General features: G+C 39.4%; 1 protein-coding gene across 1 annotated transcript in view; it reads right to left on the bottom strand.

The window, feature by feature from the left end:
* The window catches only part of BLNK (B cell linker), a 79,792-nt gene that overhangs the window by 55,391 nt on the left and 9,430 nt on the right, over positions 1-14,971 (bottom strand). The window lies entirely within an intron of this gene.

Raw genomic sequence — 14,971 nt, forward strand, 5'->3', positions numbered from 1 at the left:
TCTTCTCTTCTCTTCTCTTCTCTTCTCTTCTCTTCTCTTCTCTTCTCTTCTCTTCTCTTCTCTTCTCTTCTCTTCTCTTCTCTTCTCTTCTCTTCACTAAAAGCAGCAGATGAGTGTAACAGTGGCTGAATGGAAGGTTAGTTTAACAGTCGTTAGGGGACTAATAATATTGAGTCACAGTTTGGTCTGTTACTGTGCTAGGCTTTTGTATAACTCTTAAAGCTATGAGAAAATGGGAATCAAGAAGATGTGGAAATTTTAGTGGGTTGCCTTGGCACATACAGGGCTGTGCAGAGACACATTTTTGTGCCAAGCAAATTAACTCTGCTACTGGAAACAATTTAGCCAAATCATCTAAAAAATCTGAATAACTCAATGTACCTTTCATCTCCATGTGCCGAATTAGTCCTTGCACTACACTAAAGCAGCAGAAATAATACTTCTGGTTTTCAAACTAGCGTTGTACATCTTGGCCAAACTTCTGAAGTCAGGCTTTTAAACTAGTCTTATTAAAGTACGGTTTGTTGTTGATTACCCTGGGATTTTCTTTCAGTGCAAAATTTCCAGGAAAATTTCTAAACGTTGGAGACCAAGGCTGTTTACGCAGACCAAGGATATATCTGTACAGGTAACTGCACGTTCAGCAATGTAAATGCCTACTTTGTCACCACAGATTGCAACAGGAACAGGTTACACTGAAAGCACATCCGGGTAGAGGACTCAGTTCTCATCCTCTTTCTAGTTTTCTGTCAGGAAGAAGGAATTAGTCTTCTCATTTCCTTAGACTTCCTAGTTATAGCTAAGAAATGGATATGAAAGCTCTAAACTGATGTTTTTCTATGACTTAAGCTGTAAGAAGTTAAATGTAATACAGTAATCTTAGTTCAGCATTGTCTGTTTTTCTGAATCACACCCCACGCATCAGTCCCTTTTCAAACTGTTTTGCCTTTTCCCTCATCCTCTCACCAATGCAATTGTCTCAGGCATGCAAAATGAGAGGCTAACAACAAGGTTGTGAGATGAGCAGGTCAAGTGGAGAACAAGAGAAAACATTTCCTCAGCTAGTATTTAAATTCAAGTGAGTTTTTGTATGTATTTAAATTCTTCTATTTTTTTTTGTTACAAAATATATGATTTTTGACACTAGAGAACTCCCTATCATTATACTGTAACAAAAAGCAGCTGTATATCTGCATGCCATGAGTATGGTAGTTAGCTGCTCATCTGGCAGACCTGGAAATCATCAATTTCCTGAAGAACTTTAAGAGCTCTATTGAACTACCTGATTGATGTACAGCTTTCTGGGCTGGTTCAGACTTGCCCAGTGTCTGGGCTTGTTTGCTGTCACCAGGTTGCCACTGCAATAAGTACTAGGACCATTTCCACCTCTCTCTATTTTCTAAATAGGAGGAAGAAGTTATGTCTTTTGCTGTAAGGACTTAATTCTTCTTCACTCCCATTTCTTTGCAAACTACAATCTGTAAACATTTACTTGTTTATATTAAGATTGCAAAGCCAAAATTGCTCAGTAATAGCAGTAAAATAACTTGTGTAATTGTCACTGCCATTCCACTGGTAGTCCCTGGCAGGCGTTTCCTCAGCAGTCTCTTCCATAGGGATCCCTTCAGCATAGGCATGAGCTATGTCAGATTAGACTCCTAATCTTATCAGAGGAAGAAACTGTGGACTCAAACTTTTCATAAAATGGTGAATGTTCTAGATCCAGAGTTTTATCTTGCTTCCTTTTTTTAGAGATAGCATTTAATAGTAGGATTAAACTGAGTCTTCCTGAATTTTGAGGAGATCAGCATGACTGAATCCAGCTGAAAATCATATTTTCTTATTTAGTATGTTCATTTTTTTTTGCAGAAAATTGTACTGTTGATTGCGACTAAGAGCTGCTACTACTTTTAAGCAACAAAATTCTGGTCCTAGGAAAGAGTACAATTATAGCATGCAAACTCAACATTTATGAAATTACATGGTAGCTGCTGGGAGAAGATGAGTAATTCTCCAAGTTTTCATTATCCACTGTTTCTGTTGTTGCTTATGATATACACAGTGATTCCTATTGGCAAATGGCATGTATTACAAATGAACATATATGATACAGAAGTTAAAGTCATTTATTTCCTGGAAATTTATTTATATCCTGAATTGCAGAACATAAAATTAGTAACTAAAGGGAGAGACAGGAGTCTCTTTTTGCATTTAAATTTCCGAGTTAAGTCCAATTCAGTCAGCAAGTACAAAGTTACGGTCTCTTCAGCCCACCTGTGGATTTCCTGTCCTTTACTGGCCACCTCATACTCCTGATATCAGCGTTCTCAGTAGCTGACATAGCTGAACTAACCCAAACTCCTCGCAGTAGGGCAACCAGCTGCCTTTGGCAGCTAGCATCCTGGCTCAGGAGGAAGGCTGCAGTGCTGCAGGTGTGTGAGGTATGTTCACTCCCATACTTGCAGAGACACATCTTGGAGCTGAGCCTATCCCGCTTATCAGCAGCAAGGCTGAGCAATGGGAAGCTTTATACCAAAAGCAAAGAGAAGCAGGATTTCTGGCTGATCCGGAGGTGCAGTCAGGAGCCGTAAGCAGGGTGGGTGCCTGTGGCTCAGGAAAGGCTGAGATCAGCTCCTGCTGTGGGGCCTAGGCCACACGTGCCCGTGCCTGGCATCAGCAGGACTTATTGCCTCTGCAGGCCGGGGCCACGCTGGGAGGACTGGTGGGTGGGCAGGGAATGGCATGGGAATAGCTAGCCCGATCCTGGTTTGAGGAAACGGGAAACGCGGTAGGTATCTTAGACATGCTAAAGTGCTGTAACATGGTGTGGAGCATGTGGGAGATTTACCCTCTCCATGCTGACACATGTAGCTCCCGCTACCTATTCCAAACAGGAATACATTTAATTTCTCAGGAAGGCTTCAAAGTGGTACATGCAGCCAGAAGTCATGGGACACAGCAAGTTTTGGCCTCCACATTTGTTCTAGAGCTTTTGCCATGGTTCCTAGCTGAGACTGTGTTAAGGGATGCTTTTAAAATCTCTTTTTGGCCTCAAAAAAGTTATCAAATGTCTTTGAAGAAGGTTTTTGGTACAGATGATTGCATTTTTTTTTGTCTTATAGTTTTAAAAGAATATAGGGTTACATTCTGCGTGTGAATTAGTATGGAGAGGTTTCCTGAGAAATATATATTTTTTTCTTATATATATCATGCGTATGAATATACTATTGTGTAATGAATTTACTCCTTATTTTCTTCATTTCTGCTAAGGAGTTAAAGCCCCATATTGGTTTGATGTAAAGTAATTTGTTCTTGTTTTGGGAAAATAAATGCAAAATATTTTATAAAGGCTCTGTAATCAGCACGGTGATCTTGTTTATGTTAAGACCATGAAGAAATAGTGATAATATAGTGTGAAAAAGACCTCAAGTATCCAGAACCAGGAGGAATGTATTTGTTGAATATTTTTCTTTTCTGAGAGGTAAGAAGACTATAAATAGAACTGATCTGTATTCAGTCAACTACTGCAAGTAAAAATTTGGAAATTATGTTATATATATAATATATATATAAAATTATACAAAGTCATGTTAATGATCTCCTCTATTGACTGGTAGTGTGGATTGTCTACAATTGGTCAGAGGAGATATTTCAATTCTAAGTAAAACTCTCTTTACATAAAAATATCTTTATAGAATATGAGTAAGATCTCAGTGCTTTTCTCTGAACTACAGAGTTCTACCAGTGATATCTGGCAAAACTGTCACGGTATCTTATACTGAATAAATCACAGAAGAAAGTGTAAAGTGGAAACTCCTTAGGTCTTTTTCATTAAGTAAGGGAAAACTGGTGCAACACAGGAAAAACAGCAAAAGAGATGGAAAGAAAAAGCATCATCCTTAAAAACAAAGCTTAGTCCAACAAGCATAACATGAACATAAGAATTATGTTCACATTGTGAACATAAGTAGAATTACTATTTTTGGAGTATTTATCCATTTTCAAGTGTATAAAACTGACATCTAGTGGTAGCAAGAGTATTTTGTGTGCAACATAGCTTTGTAGCAATACAACTTTGTAGAGCAGATTAATCAGCTGTAACTTGCACAGCAAACTGCAGTCTCAATTAGCCTAGTTCATACTGTGTTTCTTTGGGTTACTGAGCCTTTCAAATCAAATCTGCCACCTTCAGTAATATAGAACGTAGGTGAAGCAAGCTGGTGGTGTCTGTTCATTTTCACATATGCAGAGAGTCCTATCCCATAAGTTTTGTCATCCTAATGGACAGTTTTATGAGAGGGGAAAAGGTTGGAGAAGATATTAAGACTAAAATATTCCCACCCGAAAGAGTGAGATAAGAATTGAAGAATATCAGCAGTGAAGCCGGGGAGCTTGCTGTGCAGCTTCCAGTTTTAGAGCTGTTATGAAAAACTGGGAAAATGAAGGCTTCTAAGCTGTGATGTGTTTCTCAAGTGTGACATTACCCAAGTGTGTAAGATGCTCTGGACTGGGAAGTAGGGCTCAGGTCTCACATGAATTCAGGCAAGATGTATGGGGGCTGAATCAGCAAAGCATTCAGGCATGGACTTAAATCGTTCCCACTGAAGACAGACAGCAAGAAATGTGCACTCGCAAAAGTTTGGGTTTAGCTGTTGTGCTGAGACATGGTTGATATTGTCTCAGTCTACATTTTTCATGAACATTTTCCTCTTATATTTTCTTCTTATATTTTGTCTGAATTATCATTTAGATTTTACTGTCTCTGAAAACAAACATTTGCACTCCAAAATGCCCAGCCCAAGCGGCTTTAATTTAGCAAAACTTGAGTGAAACATGGGTATGCTTGGTTTCAGGGCTGAGGAGAATCACATTATGCTGCTGTCCCTCTGGTACTTGGAAAGTGTGGTGAATGATTTATTGAAGACAAATGCTGGTATTCCACAATCAATCTAAAATCACAGTTAGAAAAGTTCTATGAGAAATAGCTACTGTTATTTCAGAAGTAACAGTGGTGCTTGTGCCAGAGCTGCTGTGTAAGGAGATCACGCGTTAGCGGTTCTGCCAGTCAGGACTGGGCAACACACCCTTATCTATTCCAGAGCTGTAATCCAGTGCGAGGGTTTAACAGCCCTAACACAATTTTGACCTTTCAAAACCGACTGTGGAAGAGGTTGCAGTGGTGTGAGGCTAATTGCTATGGGCTGAGTCACCCGGGCTCTGTTCCGTGACTGGTCCCCTTTCAACACAGTGGGAATAAGAATAGGTCTTATTAGCAGTGTCACGGCTGTATCATATATATGAAATATTACAGATTACATGCTGGTCATCTCTGTGTTTGGGTTATATAAAAATATGTATAGTACAAGGGAAGTTGCACTGGGATCTATGATTAGAGCAAGGGAAGATATTCAGGAGAGGATTGGTGTAACTAGGACTGTTGAGGGGGAACATCCACTGCTCCCTGTGGACCTGTCGGTCGTCAGGAACTAAATGTTTTGTCCTCAAACATGATTTTCTTTAAACAAAACTTTTCATCTAATATTACATCATTGTCTAAGTAACACAAGTAACTGTCTAAATTACTGTTTAAGGCATGACAGGAGTGTGAGGGCAAGATTTCTCTTTTGGTGGGTAGAGCACTACAGAGTGGACAAAAAACAGTTATTTCAGCATTGGTGATGGAGGTCTGTTCAGCAATAGCATTGCAAAACTTTCTTTTTAATTAAGTAAAATTCAAACTTTTTCTGAACAGTTTGACTGTTAACATGCAACCTGCAATTGCAGGTTAAACATGCAATTGATGTGTTGTTTTGCTGAACTCAAGCCTGACCAATTTCTTCAAGAGAAATTTTTTTCTGCAGTTGTACCTCTATGAAACCTGTGGTTTATCTTATTTTGGGAACTTCCCTCTGCAATGCTACTTAAACTGCACACATTTGAAGCCAGCCATTTTTGCTTTTGGGAGCGCTCTGATGAAAGTTTAAACTAGTTTATCCTTTATTCTGTTATCTGATACCTTGGATTTCCTCCCTGTTCAATACCCCAGAAGCTGCGAGCTCCCACCTGGATATCCAAGCCTATTTTGAATCTGTCCTATTTAATCTCACACACTTTATGAGTGGTCCCCTTCCTGAAACCTAGCTGTAGAAAAGCCTAGGTCTAAGACAGTAAAGCCTGGTCTGCAGCATAAATCTATTTTTGTCTACCTCAAATGGAAATCACAAAATCACACGATCATGGTACAGTCAAGGTTGGAAGGTACCTTTGGAGATCATTTAGTCCAATAACCACTGAAGCAGAGTTACCTAGAGCACATTGCTCAGGATTACGTACAGATTTGTTTGTATCTTCTTCATGGAGAGAGAGATAGTTGTTCCAGTAGCTCCATGTCTGTCTTGTACTGGGGAGCCCAGCACTAGACACAGTGTTCCAGATGTGGCTTCACCAGGGTCACCACCATCCATCTGCTGACAACACACTTCCTAATGAAGCCCAGGACACCATTGTCCTTCTTGACCACAAGGACACTCAGCTGTCTCAGGGTCAACTTGTTGTCCACCAGGACACCCATGCCCTTTTCTGCAGAGCTGCTTTCCTGCAGGTCGCCCCCAGACTGTAGGCTGCATGGGGTCATTCCTCCCTAGGTGCTGGACCCTGCACTAGCCTTTGTTGAACTTTGTTAAGTTTCCTCTCCATCCATGTCACCAGCCTCTTGAGGTCCCTCTGAATGGCAGCATAGCCCTCTGAGCTCTTGCGGGCCCACAGGTCACTCCTCCAGGAGCTTGCTGAAGAGGCACTCTGTCCACCACATCAGTGATTAATAAGTTGAACAAGACTGGGCCCAGTACTGACCCTGGGGGGCACCACTAGCTACAGGCCTCCAACTAGACTTTGTGTCACTGAGCACAGCCCTCTGAGCTCTGTCTTCCTGCCAGTTCTCAATCCACCTTTCTATCTTGCCCTTCTTGTGCTTGCTCATGAGGATGTTATGGGAAACAATGTCAAAAGCTTCCTGAAGCCAAGGTAGACAATATTCATTTCTCTCCCCTCATCTCCCTACCCAGACATCCCACCATAGCAGGCTAACAGATCGGTTAAGCATAATTTCCCCTTGATGAACCCATGCTGGAAAGCTCATGCAGCTTTTACCTAGAACAAGGGCGCCCTTATTCATCCCATGCTGCCCTGTCAGAGAGATGGGAGAGGGATTCCAGGGTTCTCTCAAGATGTGACCCTCCCTGACAGTGTGATGTTTTGCGGACTAAGCTCTATATTTGCATGCCCTTATTGTAAGGACACTTACAGGAATGCAGAAAGTAAAACCACTTCCCATGTCTTTATGGTAACATGCTGCTTGCTGTATGCTTAAGCAAATTGAAACAAGTTTGAAAAAGGAAATAAGTCACCACATATAGAAATAGTAACTATGACCAATAGGAATGCAGGTTCAACACACACATGCACACAAAGTCCATGAGCTTGCAGCCCAGCTCTTGTGGGCTGCAAGATTACGATGTCCTATTTTTTAAGAAGGGCCTTGAGAAGAGCCAGCTGGAATTCCTCAATTCTTCTAGCAGAGCCACTTAACTCTAAAAACATTGTATCAATTAAAACCAATTAAAAAGTCAAACCACTTTTTTGGATACTTTTAATATAAGGTAAAAGGCCAAAAGGAAGCAAGTCAGTATTACCAAAATGTTTTATTTTTACTTCTATGGGATTTTTTCAACCATTTATTCTGATTCAGGACAAAGGAAAATATTGAAATGCCACAATTTTCCAAAGAATAGAAGTTCCATTTTGGGACAGATTTAAGAATTAAAAGCATGGAAAAATATTTCTAGCCAGTAGTCAAAATGTCAGTGACCTGAGATCTCTAGGAAGCAGGATGCACTGCAGCAACACAGAATTTACAGTATTAGCTTTTTTTTTTTCTAAGCTTACTCTTTAGCAGGGCCACATCTGAGACCAGCTGCAGCCTCCAGCCACCTAAATCTCTTTTCAATAACTTTACCCAGATTTATCTGAGCCAAGCAGGAGTCTCTCCTTTGGGTCTAACTTACTAAAACAATACAAGAGGGAAGTTGTCAGAACAAGACTTTCCCTTGGCCACATGGTATGGGCAGCTCTTTTCTTTGTTAAACAGTATATTTTTGCTCTTTGGTATTCCCTTAAATTAGCAAACCTCTTTGCCACAGCTAAGTCTACCCATTTAAAGGCCATCCTACCTCTGTGGGAGTCTCTTGCCCATAATCTGAATCAGATTGTTCTTGATTACCTCAATGCCGTACTCGGGCAGGTGCTTGAAAGCACAGCTCATGTTAAACTCTTCAGTTACTTATTCCCTGAACCAGCGGGACTTGTGAATGGAAGACCAAGCTTTATGAGGCAGCTAGCCTGGACTAGCAGCTTGGTACTGCTAGAACAACCACCTCTGCTGCCCAATGCCAAAGTTTAGCCTCCCATCCTCATGCTAACTCCAGGGCTTGGTGACCTGTTAGTGAACTGACCCAGCTGCAACTTATTAAGACTTTGGTGAACTGTTTGGTGAACTGTTTGGTGAACTGTTCCTGGTTTCTATGCTGTTGCATTCTAAGACTGTGGAGTTTCTTTTTTTCTTTTCTTTTTTCTTCCCCCTCTTCTTCCTTTTCTTTCTTCTTCTGTTCTTTTAATCCCTGCTAAGGAGATATATTCTCTGTGCATTGTTATTCCTCTATCTCCTTCATGCTACTGCTAGCAATTGTGTGGCAAGCTGGATTAGGGAAGCTGAAAATAACCCTGGGAAAGAATGTTTCTTTCTCATAGAGGTTTCTCTCTATGCTCAGGTAAGTCTGGGAGGGGATGAGGGAGGAGGTGAATGTGAGCCCAGGGCAAAAGTGATGGTGGGGAATTGGCCCTGTGAGCAGCTGTGAATGTGCACTTCAGCTAACCTTTACCTTCAGTAGAGAAACCACATTAAGGTAGCTGTGGTGTTGGCTTTTGACAATTTGAATATTGACTTGCTTGGAAGAGTATCATTCTGGGGAAAGTCAGCAGAGTCATGTCTCAGTGGAAGATGTTGTGTTTATACATACAAAAAATCCTGTCTATTTTTGGGACATTAATACTTTCCATTATCCTCTCATGAGGCTAAAAATGGCAACAGGAAATATCGCAGCAGGAATCATTTTGGATCACTGATAGGTGAGACTGGTGGGGCCCTTTCTTACTTGGGAGAAATTAAGCTGTAATGCTACTTAAATGCTGCTCTCCAGGAAAAGAAACTATATGTGGAGCCTCCATAAGGGTCTTAAAGCTGCTTGGGCCCAGCTTGGAGAGTGGAGGATGTCGGGTTCCTCTCAAGTAGCAAGTCCCTGCTGGCCAAAGGCCTGGGAACTGTGTGGAAATACTCCCTGCTGACAGCAGCTGCCTTCCACCGTTCTGCATCTGGGCAGTAATAATAATTATAACAAAAAAAATGCTAGGAAGTTACTTGGCTTGAGAAAACTGAACAGAAAGCATGTGAGAACTGTCTCAACTCGGTGACCAGATCTGTCATAATGGTTCCTTTGAGAGCTAAAGTATCTGCACTCTATAAGCCTATTCCTGGTGTGTTTTGTGGTGGTTTTACAACATTAGATACTTTTGAAAAGGGACATAGAGTTGTTGTTTTCTCTTTTTTGAAGTCACCTGTGTTATTTGTGAACAGGGCAATAAAGAAGTTTCTTATATAAACATATAGGAATCTCAAGAAAAACAGTTTTGAACAATCTAAAAACTTACCCTATCATTTGTGTTCTATAGCCTAGCTGGCCATAGTGTACTTTGTGCCATGAAAAATAGTAGATTGTATATTTAAACATCTATAGCTATTTGTGTTTCAAAGTAGATGGTCCAACAAAAAGCTGAGAGTCACAAACTCCAAATTTCCAGAACTTATGTCATAAAAGTTCATGTAATGTAAGTTTAAATTTCAGCTGACCTTTTAGCAGCAGCACATCTTTAAATGTGTTATCCAGTTCCTGTGGTGTTTGAGTTTGTTGTGGGAGGGGGAGAAGAAACTTTCTTTGAGCTTTGAAAGAGATTTAAAGCTTGGAATGCTAAAAGACAGACCAGCTGAGATTTGTGGCAAAGAGCAGGAGAAGAAATGTCCTTTCACATGGCAGTAGATTTTAAAGATTCACATGGCAAAAAGCTCATTCCAGGCACAGAATATGCATGCTTGAATTCAGTTCAAATATATTCTGCTTTGATGGTATCTGCTAGTGGTATTTATGCTAGAATAAATGACTGTTTGCATGTCCATTTTAGATTAGTCTCCAGCTTCAGCTCTCTCTTGGGAGCTATTCCTTGGTGGGGGAGGGTGGGGACAAGTAATTTCTTGTTGACTTTTCTCTGCCTTTCTTGCCTGCCGGCTTCTGACTAATACTGAAATTTAATTTACAGTGAATATCTTTGTTTTTGCTTATGTGGCATTATAAATCCTTCAGCCAAGAGTTTAAAGCAACTTAAACTACAGATTAACTGTCATGTTTTACTATCTACATGCAAAAGCAAACTAAAAATTGGATTAGAATTGAGCACTAATATAAAAATCATATGCTGCATTCTCAGTGACTTTATGGATTCATGAAAATTGAGGCAATAAAGGAAAATGTATGACCATATATTATACAATAGCTGTCTGTATGACCTGGCATATATGCTTGTAAAATAGAGGAAAAAACGAAGAGTAAAGAACATTTTGACTCTTGCTGTGGTTCAGTTAATCAGGTGTTGACAAACCTGGTGTCTTTGCCAACAAACTTTCTTGAAGCAAATTGCTCCAGTTATAGAACCCCACTACTTGGAGCAATTTCTGGTACAATTAAAATATAAAAGTCTAAAACTACCTAGGAGAGGATATGTGTTTTCTATTGACACAACTTAAATCAGTAAATAAGCCTGTCTCACTGGGAAATTAAGATGGTCATAGATTGGTATTGTTACTTTTTTTTTTGTAGTATTGGGGGTGGGGATTTCAAGTTTTATATTCATACGTGCAGACTTGGGTAAAGAATCTATTTCCAGGTTTCTCCTTTTAAATTATTTAAAGAAAATAATTGTTTGTACCTCCTACATAAAGCTAAACAAAACTGTTATGTTTCTTTTCCAGAAAAATAGAGTGAATTTTTTTATTTTGAATTTTACTTTAATACACTCAAACTCTAATTCTATGGCTATGTAACAGCTGTGCATTAAGATGAGATGCCACCTAGAGTAATTAAATGTGTAATTTCTTCCTGTTTTCTGTTCCATCTGCCAGGTAAAAGATCATAGTGTTTTTTATGTTTGTAAAATGATCATTGTTTCCCAGAGAGGTAATATCCAACACATGTCTGAGTGTGCTCACGTATGTGGATATTGACTGTATGGCAATGCTTACAGGGAGTGTCTGTGTGCTTCAGTTTAATTTAACATGACAAAAGTGGCTCTATTTGATTCTAAGTTATTTCTAATTTTTCTTGACTATGGCTTTAAACAAACTCAGCAAAGCCAAAAACATTCCAGAAATTCTTGTCTTTAGAGGCATGTTTTATACTGCTGTTACAGAAATACAGATAGTGTCTGTAAATATCAGATTTACCTGTTTTATCTGGGCTGTCCAAATGAATATTTCTCCTGTTTAGGAGAATGCATTGTTTTGGATTATGGTAAAAACTGGAGGTTTTTAAGAGTTTTCCTATAATGACCTAATCTCTGATCTTCTCAGTTTATTTATACCCTCTTGAATTTATTCATGAGCATAGTCACAAAAATCCTTCAAGACCCAACAGAAAATGTAGCACTACCCTGCAAAGTTCAAGAATATTTAATTGGACAGGGAAAAGGAAAAAAAATCAGAACACCATAAATAATGCATGCCAAAGGTGTAGAAAAGATGCAGAAATTCCCAACTGCCTCTTGATTGGGAATTGCCTTTGTCAAAACTGAGCACAACCCAAGGTTTTGGGTACAAAACCCTTTTGCTTGCAGACTTTTAATGTGCCTTTCCTCTTCTTGGCTCCTTACAATTTAGTGCCCTGTTTGCATGGATGCACTGCAGCCACTACGTACCAGCTGCACCAAAAGCATTGCAGGGAGTAAGTTTTTTTTTTTAATTTTGACTTTTAAAGAACAATCAAGATTCTCCTTCACAATAAGATGCTGACATGTGTAGACCCTTCTATTGCTTATAGTGTGGGAGCTGAGCCACAGTTCATTTGCACGTTATACTTCCCCACCTCAGAGGCAACTAGAGAATTGGGATAAGTTGCTGAAAATGATGCTCATGTCAGCATTTTTGGTGGGTAATGAGTAAAGTAGGTTGTCAGCTTTAAATATCATACACATTTGTAATCTATTGTAATCTAAACTTTAGCAACTCATCTGTGCCATCTATTTAGTTATTTACTGTAATTTTTATACATTCAGGTGGTTAATACTGGATAATGAAATCTTGTCTTTGTATACAGAGAAGTTATAGGTTAAAAATTCCGTGTTCCCTTTAATTAGGGCTGTACCATGACTAGTCCACCCAGGACACCTGCCAGGTCCTGGGTATTTCTAATAGTCATTAAATTTCAAAGCCACTCTTTCCAAATTATCTGCTATACCTATGTTGCAGTGAGTACAGATAAATGACATCCTTTTAAGAAAGGTAGATTGCCCTCAAATATTGAGGGACAAAACAGTTAACCTGGTAGCCCAGAACTCAACTGCATGGCAACTGTGGTGGAAATTGGAAGAAAAACACAGCAACTAAACAGAAACCTTCTGCAGCAAGTCTCATGGATTCCATTATCAATTTAAAACACCTCCAGTGGGAATTTTGAGTTTTTTTTCTAAGTTAAAATTGAGTATTGCAGGTAATATTACCTAGAGGAAACTAAGGTTCTCCATCAGTGCAATATGTGTTTCTGCGTTTGGTACAATGCTGTGAATTTTGTGTAGATTTATATCCTTTAGTATTCTAAGGTCCTAAAATGCATGAAATAATTCAAATCTTTTATGTCAAGTCTGGCTTAGTGGGTACTGTGGGAATTCTTATATCTCTGCACATATCTCTCTGGGTTTCAGTGTATGATGTGGTTTTCTAGCAATGCGACCAGAACTCCAAGCAGATTCTCTAATACTGATATCTGTTTACACATGGATTTGACTCTGGGAACACTTGCCAGTGCAAAATCTCCCCATTTGTGTGTGTGTGTGTATATGTGTGTGTATATATATATATATATATATATTTTAATGTGGGTAAACATCATGAGTTTTTAGCTATGGAGAGGTTGATAAATATTTTAACTGACTCCCCTGAGCCATTTGAGGAATGGCTGCAGACTTGTGCTCCAGTATGTTGATAATTAACAGGCTGTTTAAGCAAGCTCCTGCTGATTGTTTTAATTGAAGAAAATGATACTGAAATTAAATGGTCACTAAACTTGTAGCAATCTCAAAATTTCCTGAGTTTTTTTTGACTTTCCTGGCCATATGCATATTCAGAGCCCATGAGGTAATATTGGGGAAGAACCCAGGATGGCTTCCCCCTAGTAAGAGAAAACTGCAGGCACTTGGAAACTTGGTCTTTATCTGCCTTTGTAAGGGTTTTTTGTGGCTTTCTTGTAATTTTGCCTAGCAAGCTTTCAGTTTAGCAATGTTAAACGCTTCAATATAGCTGTAAAAGCTCTGTTAGCATTAGTAAAATGTGCTTGGATTCCTGTGCTTACACCCAGCTTGACAGCTGCAAGTGTCCATGTGAGAGACTCAACAGCAGAACTGAACTGGCATCGACTTCCTCATGTAACTACCATGTGACTGTTGTCCTGGGAATAACACTGTAGTTCTTGCTTTAGTTCATGTCACTTTGCATTTAGCAGTTTTGTAAGAGGAGACAGTATCTAGATGCATTTGGAAGGTGTTCTAGCAAAAATGTATTTATGCCTTTTGTGGGGAAAGTTAAGCTGATGCATGTGGTGTTCTTTAATTTTCTATGGCTGTCTCTGACCTCTGCAGCTTGGCCTGCAATTAGTCCTATGCTGATTCAACAGCAAACAACTTAAAATATATCTTGGAAATTTTTGGTCTCCTACTGTTTATGCTAGTGCTGGAAGTGTGAGCATTATGTACCATAAGCATCAGGGGCCTTTCAGGGTTCCCTCAGCTATAATATTTGCAATTTTGTATTTGCTCAGAAAAATGTAGTGAAATAGTCTTTTTTTTTAGACCTAGTGGAAGTAACTTGCAACTTCAGTCACCTTGCTCTGTTCCCAGTGAGCCATCCCACACTGCTACACTGGCTGGTTTTCATGACTTCGTATGTTCAGTGGAATTGCATGCATCTCCCAGCAAAACAGAGCCCTGAGAGATGTCCATGTCTGAGGAAAAATCTCTTTACAACAGTGGTTAACCTTGTTCATACATTCTTCATATGAATCAATAGTATTCTGTTGGCTTTAACCTTTGCCAACCTTTAACCTTGGCTAGTAACCTTTAAAAAGATCTTCTAGGCTGAGTCCTATGGTTCCCTTTCAATGAGGCAATTAAATCACTGTGACTGCATTATCCTTGGGTTGCTAAGTGTTTGATTGTGTTGAGCACTCTGTACTTGAACCGTGTTGCTCAACTTTCTATCCTTTTCATGATGCCAAAGAGTCACAGAGTTATGAGCTTCCTCTAGACTGGGAGGTGGTGACTGTCTGCATAGCTTGATGTCCTTGCTCTTCTGCACAGTTGCTAGACATTCAGTATGACTTTTTATTGTACAGTACTAGTTGAGGAAACTCTCTACTTATCATAAATTGACAGTGAGGTAGCAAATTACACTTAATATAGCAGAATTTCTACTAAAATCTGAGAAATTAGGTCTCTGAACAAATGCAAATATATATCCATGTTTGTATTTAAAGAATTTAATATTGTAATATTTCTGTGTTTGAATTTAATATTATTGGCTGTCTGCATGGAAAGAACCCAT

The sequence above is a fragment of the Nothoprocta perdicaria genome, unplaced genomic scaffold, assembly GCF_003342845.1.
Source record: "Nothoprocta perdicaria isolate Ctin4 unplaced genomic scaffold, notPer1 scaffold_111, whole genome shotgun sequence".
In the NCBI taxonomy this organism is placed as follows: domain Eukaryota; kingdom Metazoa; phylum Chordata; class Aves; order Tinamiformes; family Tinamidae; genus Nothoprocta; species Nothoprocta perdicaria.